At 38.6% G+C, this 12,009-nt stretch overlaps 1 protein-coding gene across 3 annotated transcripts in view; it reads right to left on the minus strand.

Moving 5' to 3' along the window:
* The window catches only part of LOC145286174 (uncharacterized), an 89,460-nt gene that overhangs the window by 60,518 nt on the left and 16,933 nt on the right, over window positions 1-12,009 (minus strand). For 2 of the 3 annotated variants that reach the window (XM_080134962.1, XM_080134961.1), the window contains one exon: window positions 1,804-1,877. The exons of the other annotated variant lie outside the window; for it this stretch is intronic. The gene's annotated coding sequence lies outside the window, so the exon portion shown is untranslated. The remainder of the gene's footprint in view (window positions 1-1,803; window positions 1,878-12,009) is intronic. 3 annotated transcript variants of the gene reach the window in all.

The raw sequence follows: 12,009 nt of genomic DNA on the forward strand, positions 1-12,009 counted from the left end.
CAAATGGAACACGCAAAAAATTCAAACATTCCAAACGGTGTGGTAATTACCGTTTTGGGAATATGTTTGGGCTCCACAGGGATCTGGTGGTATGCCCGAATAAGGTCTAATTTAGTAAAGACCATATTATTCTGGGCCACTGCTGTTATATCTTGGATATGTGGTACTGGGTACCTATCCGGTTTTGTAGTGGCATTTAAAGCTCGGTAGTCCCCACATGCCCGCCATGCATTTGGACCCTTACTAACAAGATGAAGAGGCGAGGCCCATTCGCTATTTGAAGGACGAACTATGCCAAGCTGCATCATCTGCTGAAATTCTGCTTTCACAGCCTTTATTTTCAGATGTTAAACATCTGGCTTTACAATGGACGGGTGGACCTTTTGTCTCAATGTAATAAGTTACAGTGTGTGATAACACTTCCTTGTGAAAGGAGGGGACCGATATTGAAGGATATTCCTTCAACAGACTCAGGAAGGCTTCGTCCTGGTCTGCATGTGCTACCTGTGGACCTAATGGTGTGCCAGTCCCCACCACATCACATGCTGCAAGTTGTGTGCTTGGATCTCGGAGACACTGGCCTGACATATCTACTACCATGCCAAATGCTTGCAGAAAGTAAGTACCCAGTATAGCACTGCTTACGTCAGCCACAATGAAAACGTGGATAAACGATCTGCATAAACCCAAGTTAAGGTCCATGCACCTCTCCCCATAAGTCCGTATTATCGAACCGTTTACAGCCCGCAGTGTAAATTTACAGGGAGGAGACCTTTTGTCCACTGATGTTGCCGAGATAAGGGAAACTTGTGCCCCACTGTCCACCAAAAACGAGATGCCTATATTTTTATCTACAACATAAAGTAGGCGGCCAGAGCAGGATGCACCGACAGTTGATGCCACTCTCGTCCGTTGGTTTAGGCTTTTCCCTGCCCCTTATAGTTGCAAGGTGGAATACAAGAGTTGGCATTTTCGCCAAATCTCTTGTGCTTCCAACAAATAGCTTCTTGCTTGCGTTCCCGGGACTGGCTGCGACCTTCTCTGCTGCCATGTCCCTGCTTCTGTTTTAATGATAGTCTGGCAATGTCTTCCGCCATTCTGTCAATATGGGCTTCCAACCGTTTTTGGCCCTCCATTAATTTTTCCAGAGGTCTTCACGCTGGATACTGCAGACGATTGTGTGGATAATATGTCTGCAATGTGATCTGCTATGACGGCGAGTAGTTCCACCGGCGTGGATTCGTCCTGAGCAGTGATAGCCACCTTATACTCCGTCGGGATCCGTTGGAGGAAAATATGCTTAATGATGCTTTTATCCATCGCACCTTCAGCTAATTTTTGTAACCGTTTTAGAAATTGGGACGGCTTGCTATCTCCCAGGGTTTCTTGTTCCAACAACTGTGAAATACGCTTATGTGGGGAAACAGGCACAGCAGTTGTGACTCTCTCCTTAAGTACATCGTACGGCTTTTCTGTAGGTGGAGAGATTATTAACTCTCTTACCTCAGTAATTGTATCCTGAGGTAAAATGGATGCGACATAACAGAATTTCTCTGCCTGGTTGTCAATCGATTTTTGTTTGAAAAATAAATCGAGTTGAGCAAAAAACAAAGCAGGGTCGTCGCGAACTAACGAGGCATTAACGTTACAAGTTGTCGCCATTTAAAAAAAATATATATTTATTTATTTATTTTACCGCACTGGAAACTACAACAGTCTAGCAGCAGGGCATGGAAAGAAAGGAATAGTAATAATTCAACACGGAGGGTAAGGGGGCACAAAGACAGAACGCATTGTACTCACCCATATCAGCCAATCCTGTATCAGGCGCCGAATTTGACAGGAATACCGACAGCCGTTTCAGGAACGAAATTTTCCTATAAGGATAATTTAGTTTCGAAGAAAACTTGTTACATTTGTTGTGCATGATTAAAACAAAACCCTAGTTCTATCCTTATTCTATCGACAAAAATATGTACAGAATAGAAGAAAAATCGTGTTGCTATCTTAATTACGCTACCCTACAAATTTTTATTTAGGGAATAATAATTAGAATTCTAGAAATAAAATTTACATCCTTACTTTTTCTTATTGTTCATGAAAATATTATTTTACGTTTTTTTAACAGAACTTATTATTATGTATGTGCGTGTACATATATATTTTCTCAGAGTCACCAATTTGTTAGTTTTAACTAAACAAAAAATATATGAATAAACACAATTTCCCAATTACGTTTACACATTTATTATACACTGACAAACATTTAAACAACAATAAAACACAATACAATAGCGACAGTTCGATAAGACTCACCGACTGGTGGAAAAAGTTTTCAGAGCCCACCTCGTAGTGGAACGAAGGTTCTCCTCTTCTTGAGAGGGAAAAGCAACGCGTCTGCCCGTGACCAAAGGGAAAAACCAACCAGCCTTAGAGCAGGGGCAGATTACTCCTCCCCGGTGTCCTCTAATTTTTAGTCCCCTACAAGCTCTACTCTCTATTGCGTATTGAGCTTTTTTAATTTAGTTAGGATTACATTTTCTATATATAAATACTGTTATTTATATTAGTTTGAATTTACCATTGCATATATCAGGTAAACACTATATCCCTTTGTTTTCATTATATATATATATATATATATATATATATATATATATATATACATTATTTCTTTTAGTCTGATTTTTAATTGGATAATTTACCCTTAAAAGTTTATCAGTTCAATATATATGTAGAGTAGTTTGTTGAGACACTTGTAGTCTGTCTAAACTGTACGAACGAACTCACTAAACCAAGATGGCCGACTCCTATTTATATCACCACAAGCAAGGGAGGTAACCATGTAACTGAAGCAAGGGAGGTAACCAATGTCTACATTAACATTGCTGCTGTCCTCAAGTGAATAATTTATTTCTGATTTAACAAGTCCCTTAGAAGCTCAGACGAAGCTCCTGCCTTGGTCAAACAATCAGAGACCTGATCACAACCCTTGATCCATTCTATCTGTATCTCTCCTCTACTCTTCATTTCCTTCAGTCTTGCTACATCTATTCTCAATCGTCGATCGCTTACCAGATTGTTGGAATTCAATGTCTCCACAAGTGATGCATTATCTGTCTTGCAGAGAACGTCTGAACATTTAGATAACTGAAATACCTCTTGTATCATAACCGCAGTCAAAACACCAGCATCAGCTCCCTCATTCAGAGCAAGAGTCTCTGAGGCCAATGGGCTTTTTGTCACTCTGTCCAATTTCTTTGACGCCCAACACATGGGGGCCATTTTGTCAGTACTTCCTCCAATAAAGACAACAAAACCACCCTGTGAAGATCCATCTTCCAGACTGGCATAAGAGGCATCAGTATAACACAAAATGTGTAAATCTGAGGGCTTTCCCAATTTTGGAAATGTTATAGAACCCTTCTTGGATTTCAATTTTGATAAGGCTTTATTCGCCTCAAATAAGGCTTTTACTTTGGGATGCTTTCCAGTGTTGCTCATTTTACACACATCAAAAGCTATATCAGGGCGTGTTTGACTTGAAACCCACATCATCTGACCTGCAAGTCTCTTCAACTCATGCTTTTCTTCTTCATTCAGTTCATCATTTTTCCTCAGTATCCTCCCTTTGCTTATTTCTATTGGAGATATGGAAGATACATATAGATCTTGTTCTACAGTGATCCCATTTTCCTGTTGATTAACATTCAGTCCAACATATTTGAATGTTCCACTTTCATGAGATCCCACCTTAAATTTTTCTTTCAATGTTGCAATCACATCCCTTTCAAACTCTGTGTTTCCACAGAAAACAAAATCATCCACGTGCATAGCAAGAATTCCAGTCAAATTTCCTTTAATATCATGCCACAAAAACAATGCATTATCATAAGCACTTGCTACTCCTTTTAATTCAATCAAAGCCTGAGTAACTCTCTTGTACCATGCCCGTGGAGCATCATTCAATCCATAGATGCATCTTTTTAATTTCCACACTTGAGATTTAGGACAAACATCAGATGGTGGCCTCAGGTACACATCTCTCTCTAAAATACCACCTTGCAAAAAGGCTGAGGTAAAATCTATGGTCTGCAGCATCCAATTCTTTATTGATGCGGTTAGCATGACCATTCGCATAGCTTCACGGCTACATGTTGGGGAGTCCGTTTTCAGATTACTATTTTCTTCATAGCCTCGTGCTACAAGGCGAGCTTTCATTGTTTTCTGATTATCCTTGAATTTTTCAGTAATCACCCATCTTGTGGATATTGTTTTTTGACCTGTGTATGGCACACATTCAAATACTTCATAGGTGTTCATGTTTTTTATTTCTTTATGCTTGGCATCCATTACAGCTTTCGACTGCTCTTGTTCAGCGGTGAGCAGGACTACATTTTCCTGTTCAGTATATTGGGGCACTTCTCTCCAATGATCAATATGATTCCAGTTGATACAAACTTGATCCTCGTTTTCATCCTCAGGTTCTATATTGATCCAATGACTATATTTGCCAGTTGATTTAGGCTGTACTGACATAACCTTTCCTTTCTTCCACTCCCCACTTCCATTTATTTTATAAGTTATGGTCTTATTTCGGCCAGGTTTTTCAGTCTTATCTCTTAAACTGGTAGAACTATCAACAACTTCTTCTCTGTCTATATCTTCACTTTCTACCACTTGATTCTGCAACTCCTCCTCCTCAACTGAAAGGTATTCATTCTTCCCTTCTGTAGTGTTTCCCAGCATTTCAGTTTTTTTTGTTCTTTTTTCGTTGTTTTTATTCACTTTCATCAATTGGCACGGATGCATCCTATAAAATGCTCCGCCATGTCTGATTAAGACAAACTGGCCTTCTCTGCCTAACACTTTTGCTGGACCACGCCATCCTTTAAAACCCTGCCTCCGATAATAGATTTGGTCTCCGGTAGCATAATCTTCATCAGCATAAGTTCTGACATTAGACCTGAGAGCTCTCCTAATTCTCTCACTGGACTCAGCTTCCAAAAAGTTTCTCCTTGCACTATGGAGAGCATTTAAATTTTTTCTCACCATGTCACTTGTAGTAGAGGACTCCATAGCAGGTAACTGGTCTGTCAGAATTGAGGGTGTATTTACATTGAAACCGAATACAAGTTCATTTGGACTGTGTCCAGAGTAATTGAGGAGGGCATTTTTTGCACAAATAGCCCATGCCAAGGCAATTTCAGGTTCACACTTCTCATCGTCAATTGTTTTTTTCATTGCCTCAGCAACTATCAAATTATGACGTTCTACAGTACCGTTGCTGAATGGACTTTCTGCGGCAGTAGTACAGGTCTCTATGTTGAGTTTTTCATTCATCTGTCTATAGTGTTCGTTGTTGAATTCACCCCCATTATCACTCAGAAAACGAACAGGAGATCCGAAATAGGTAATCCACATTATAAAGATGTTTTTGATGATCTCCTCCTTCTTCTTTGTTTTGATCAATGTTGCCGCTGAATACCTGGTAGCGGCATCAATGAGATGTAGTATCCACGCCTCATTGTGGATGAACTCTTTCAAATCCATGCAAACTGTGTGATTAAATCTATTGCCAAGAGGCAATCCCACAACCGGTCGCAGTGGAGCTTTTTTAAATCTAAGGCAAATTTGACAGTTTTCACAAACCTCCTCAATCGCCTTTATAAATTCCTTGTCATTGAATTTGCCACTTTTTTTAACCAAGGAAACAAGTTTTTCCTTCGAGGCATGAGCAAACTGTCGATGAAGTTTTTCTGCTTTTTTTTTTTTCTGTGAAAGAACACTGACCAAAATTCTGAACATGTAATACAATGTTCTTAGTACCACTATGATCCAACAACTTATTTGTTAAGGGGAGACAATAGTGCCCTGAAGTTGTGGTCTTTAGTTCAATACATTTATCAAAAATCCAGCACATATCTTTCCGGAAATCTAGCACTATTCCTGCTGTCTTCATTGATTTGTGACTTAATAGAAGAGGCAAGTCGTTTTTCACAATATCTGCTTCGATATAAACTCTTATACCTCCGAGTGTAACCGGAAATTTAGCAACTTTAATTGCTGTGACAGCCACTCCATCACCAAAACAAAAACTCCGGTCTGAGTTCGTATACTTCACTAGTTGCAGGTCACTTTCATTTAAAGTATCTAAATAAACATCAAGCCACACTTCGCCAGCCAGTGTGCGAGTACAAGCAGAATCCAAGACTGCCATTCCAAATGTTTCCTTTACAAGATTTGAGATTTTTTCATTTGTACTGTTCAAATAAATATTGAACAACGTAATGTGTATTTGTTCTGTCGCTTCCGTAAACCTGGGCGTATTTCTAGGACACTCTCTAATTAGATGGTTCGGAGACTGACATTTGTAACACAACAACACGTTTCCACTTCGGTCACATGGATTAGATTGTCCTCGACGAAAACGCCTTTTGTTGTTACCCGGTTTAGAATAATTATAGTTGACGATTTCGGGCTCTGATTTCACTGCCGGTACATTTTCATCACGATAAATGCCACCAAATACTTTCTTTATCGATTCCTTCATGTTTTGATACGTCAAAACAGAACACGTTGTCCGCGCTAATTTTTCGTTCTCTTCCGATATGTTAACCGCGTTCAAAACAAGAAAAGCTTGCACTCCTTCCGGTAGAATAATGTAGAATTTTTTTAATCTTTGGTACAAAAACTCATAACGAACAAGAAAGTCATTTATACTGGTACCTGACGATCTTTTATAAGTGTAAAATTCCTTAAAAGTCATGTAAACGCGCGTGTGTTCATCCTTTAAATATATGTCATCCAGTTTCTTTATTAAGATCTTCAAGCCATCTCGTCCGCCGATGTCACTTGTTGGTAATTCACGGACACATTCTCTAATATTCGGTGGTAGCGTCAAAAACACTGCTGGCCCTTTTTTTTCCTCAGAAAGATCCGTGAACAACGACCACATTTCAACGTCTTGTTTCCAGTTCTCGTAAACATCCTCCCCCTCCAACAATGGAGGTTGTTTGTTCGAAGTTGCCATATCCGATATCCGATCTGTCTAGTGCTACAGACAAGCTGTACAAAAAAAAAAAAAAAATTTTTTTTTTTTTTTTTTTTTCGTTTTGTCGCACACAGAGGGATATCTCTGCTACCATTTGTTGAGACACTTGTAGTCTGTCTAAACTGTACGAACGAACTCACTAAACCAAGATGGCCGACTCCTATTTATATCACCACAAGCAAGGGAGGTAACCATGTAACTGAAGCAAGGGAGGTAACCAATGTCTACATTAACATAGTTAGTATAAGTTTTTTTTTATGGAAATCGCTCCAGACAACACATAAAAAAATATTACTTCAAAGTCAAAACTAGCCAAAGTTAAGGGTTAGATTAATCGGTTCCTACCGAGAAAACAAAAATTCTCCCCCTTTTTACAGAAACATCACTTATGAAATGTGAGGACTAAATGACAAAGTAAGGTAAGTGAGAGTTATGCGGCTGGCAAAAGGTATGCCTAAGATTTAGTTTCTGCTCTCCTAGATTCGAGTTGAAATGATCGTCAGACGTCACCATTTTTTAGTAGTGTTTGCTTTCATCTGATTAGACCTTGAGAAGAAGAAGAAGAAGAAGAAGAAGAAGAAGAAGAAGGGTGAAAAAAGTGTCGCCAGGCTTCGGTTAAACTGACAAGTTTCTTCTCTAAAATTTATATTATAGAAAAGGAAACTTTTTTGATTTGTTCACAGTGAAAGAATGGATGAGAATGTTTGAAGTAGTCGGACTAGAATAGTTGAGGTGGCGGGGGGAAAGCCAAGGAAAATGTGGGAGAAAATGATAAAGGTGGATTTGAAAGAAAGAAGGGTAAATAAAGACGTGGCCAGAGATAGATTAGTTTGGAAAGCAGTTTCTAAAAGCAATTCAATGTGATGATGATGATGATGATGATGATGATGATGGTGGTGGTGGTGGTGGTGGTCAACTGAACAATGATTCTGTAAGTGATTGATGTGAGTGGAGATGCTTGGAGATTGTAGATTTTTTTAATAGCATCTGATTAGACCGTGCTTGAGATGATGAAGAAAAGCATCACCATGGTTGCAACATTTTCTCTCCAAGTAAATCAACTTTATTTAACCGCTTCATTAAACAGAACATCGAAATATAAGACAACAAGGCAAGTTGGTTCAACAGGCACATATTTTATGAATGGAAATTGAAGCCAGATCATTTAATGCACCTTGAGTTTATCACCACCTTTTGTTAGACATGACGTTAGGTGAGAGGAAATTTGATAAGAGTGGACATTGATTTTCGACAGAAACCAAATATTTGCTTGCCAAATAGGTAGGTAGAAACAATGCAGAAGTGTTCAAATTATCTGATTTATTTATATGCGAGTTTCGATATGCCTGTGTTAGTCAATCAAACCACTACTAATCACTGTGCAAGAGACACAAGAAATAGGTTGGTTTGGCTGGTATATATTGCAGAAATGTAATTGGATTCAGGCCTGTAGATCTTAGCTTTATTCTCGCCCCTCGTCAATCATATTATGCAAAACGATGATTATTTGCATAAGCAAACTCTTATCAAAATAAATTCTTTCTTGTATACGGTTCACTAGGGATACAATCCCGAGTCTCTCCCCAATAGATGACACACAGCAAAACTTTTTTTTCTTTGTGAACATATTTGATGGTGCTACAAATGCTATTATAAATCTGTATGTTTTATCGAGACACAACTTCCTAATACGTTACCAGCATCCGCATGCATCTGACTGGGCCGTATTAGAAATAATGATGAAGAAAAAGGTCACTACAATTCTATCTAAAAATACCAACATCATTCTGTACAATTAAATCAACTTTATTTAACAGAAAGAGTTAGTAACACAAGAATAGAAGACAGGTTTGATTTGGTCGGTTGGAATAAGAAAAACAATTGAGTCCAGATCTGTTGGCCTCGTCTTTGAGGATCGCCTTCTGTCTTTTTTTTTTTTTTTTTTTTTTTTTACATGGAGTTCACCACTTATCAAGGCTCAATTGCCACTCAGGGATAAGGGTTATGGTGTGTACAGTAATCAAAGGGATAGTGTAGCAATAGTATTGGAGAATTTGTAAGGTGTCATTACTTAGGGGGGGCGGTTCATCAGGAATTTGTTTGTGTTGGACTTGAAGACATCAAGGTTGAAGTCGGGAGGGAAACAAGCAAGCGGAATAGAGTTCCACAGGCGTGCAGTTCTAAGAAAGAAGCTTTGTTCATGGTATCTACGTTTTGCTTTAGGCACAGATAGGGAGTGGGGAAAATTATTGACGGTGGTTTCAGCTAGTCGGGTGTTTTTTGAAAAAGATTGGCAAGGGGGGACCAGAGAATGGAGCAAAGACGAGCACCTGCCATGGAAATAACGATAGAACAATGACAGGCTCGCTATGTCTCTTCTGTGGGAAAGAGGTTGCTGGGTAGAAAAAAGGGAATCCCCCACCAAGCCACGGAGTCTATTTTGTACTCTGTCAAGGCAGGATAGGCTGTTTTTAGCAGCTCCCGCCCAGATGTGGCAGCAGTACTCCATCTTTGGACGTACTTGGCTCTTATATAGATAGAGAATTGCATCATTAGTGAGATATCTTCTGGAGCGGTAGAAAGATCCCACTATTTTCCCAGCGACCTTGGCCACAGACTTGATGTATGTGTTCCATTTAAGATCAGGTGTAAAGATCAAACCCAGGAGCTTATCAAAGCCTGGGGCCTCCCTTAGACGAAAGCCATCCATTTCAATTGATGCCAGATGGGGATCAGAGCGTTTATGATGTAGAGATAGGAGCTTGGTCTTAGATGCATTAAAGGTAACCAGCCACCTCTTTCCCCACTGTACCACGCGCTCAAGATCAGAGGTGAGTGAATCAGAGAGAACATCATCATTTACAGCCTTTGATGTGTTGCCATAGATGGTCGTGTCATCAGCATAGATGTCAATGAAAGATTTTAGTATGTGTTTTGGGAGATCATTGATGTAGATCAGGAAGAGAGTTGGGCCCAGTATGGACCCCTGAGGGACTCCAGCATTAATACTGTGGGCCTCTGATTTCTGCCCATCAACCACTACTCTTATGAGCCTATCTGAGAGAAATGACTTAATGATAGAGAAAACATTTCCAGTTATACCGTAGCTGGAAATCTTGTGTAGTAGGCCTTTATGCCAAACCTTATCGAAGACCTTTGATATGTCGAGAGCAATTGCTCTAGAAATGAAGCCTTTGTCGAGACATTCGCTAATCCTATGAGATATAACCGTCTAAGTCATGATGAGGGATAGGCCAGGAATTTCAAGTCTTGTTAGGTCGGCATCTTTTTAGAACAAAGCTAAGTGGAAATGAGGAAAGGCGAACAGCTACAGAATGGTCTATCATCTGATGTATTTCTACGCAAGTTTGGGAATTTCTGTTTCAGCTGACTGAAGCACAAACTAATCATTATACAGAAGATTGCGTATGCATAGAAAAAGGAAGTAGATCCCAATCATGCAAGTGCTGCACATGAAAATAAACCTTTGAGTAAACTAAGCTGACCTTGAATAACCCCAAATAACCCCTATTTCCTGTTATTCTCAATTAACAGAATTATGCTTGCCTAATATTTAACAATACTTCACTAAGAAAGGATTTCCTTTAAATGTAAAATTTACGAAATTTGAATATAGTAATCAAACAAGAAATAGCTTGTATTATTTGAATTATTCAGACTACTGTTCTTATCTTGAGTGTTATTGACACTACGTTTTGGCTGCTGTAACCTCCGATCTTCTTCAGGTGTATCTTATCAAAGTGTTTGCAGGCACGTAGCATAACAGATAAAGTATTAGGTAAAATTCAGTTCTAAGTGACACTCTTTTGGCGGGTGAAAGTTCAAGTCTCAGTGTGATTAAATAAAGAGTTTCATTCAAAATTCTGTACAGATTCCCGAGTTCAACAGAAAGATTCTTGAGTTTAACAATATAGACCTGAAGAACGTTAAAAAGGTACATTAGCCAAAATGTGAGAACAACACCCACGATGAGAGCAGTAGTCTGAATAGTCCAAATAATACAAATTATCAATCCTCATCTCAAAAATTCAGAAACATACGAACATTTTTTTTATCAAAACAAACTACTGACTAATGAACAATATTTTAAAGAACTGTACATCAGAAATTTGTCATTCTCGCATAACCGGCGAAGTAAAATGAAAGTGAGGAGTGTAGGATAAAACGAAAAATTAAAAAAATGATCTCATTTAAAATCTAAAATTTAGTTTTACATAAAAAAATTTGGTGCTTGTGTACTTTTTTTTTTTTACACATTTATTTTTAGGTTAAATTCAAGCTTCACGATATCTTTTTTTTTTTTTATATAATTGTTAGGTGGAAGCATAGAATAGTTACAAAACACACTCCCGTCCCCATGTTAAGAATGGCTTTCGAAATAATAACGTTATTATTTCAGCACAGTGGCAAAAGTGTATAAGCACCAAAAATTCTTCAAGAGGAAGTGCATTTAAAGTTGCACATAATTCCCTATGCGGGCATTATGTAAAATAAGAAATGCATCAATTAACAATAGAAATATTCAAGGATAAGCACACCTGAATATAGCATGCAGTATTGTTAACAACTCTAATACTGCTATGATTTGTACTGGATAAGCCCTCTTCAGTTCAGAAATAGTATTGGGATTGTTTTGATAAATATTATTTGGCATCATGCCACCGATAAAAATAGCTGGATCGGGGTTGGTGATTAAGGTTCGATGAGTGTGTAGCCCATTCAGGATCACACTTTATACTGATGAGACGATCACCAAAGTGCTCCCCCCCGTATCACTGAACGGCAACAAAATAAGGAGTGTTGGAGACTCATTAGTGAAACTCGGTGAGTAAGTTAGATATAGGCTGAAGTTTATTTGTGTTGCATGTGGTAAGATTGCAGAAATGATTATAATGTTTATTAATGATGAGTGGCATTTTTTATGGGTCACCCTA

The sequence above is a fragment of the Euprymna scolopes genome, chromosome 10, assembly GCF_053919585.1.
Source record: "Euprymna scolopes isolate OS-2025 chromosome 10, ASM5391958v1, whole genome shotgun sequence".
Classification (NCBI taxonomy): domain Eukaryota; kingdom Metazoa; phylum Mollusca; class Cephalopoda; order Sepiida; family Sepiolidae; genus Euprymna; species Euprymna scolopes.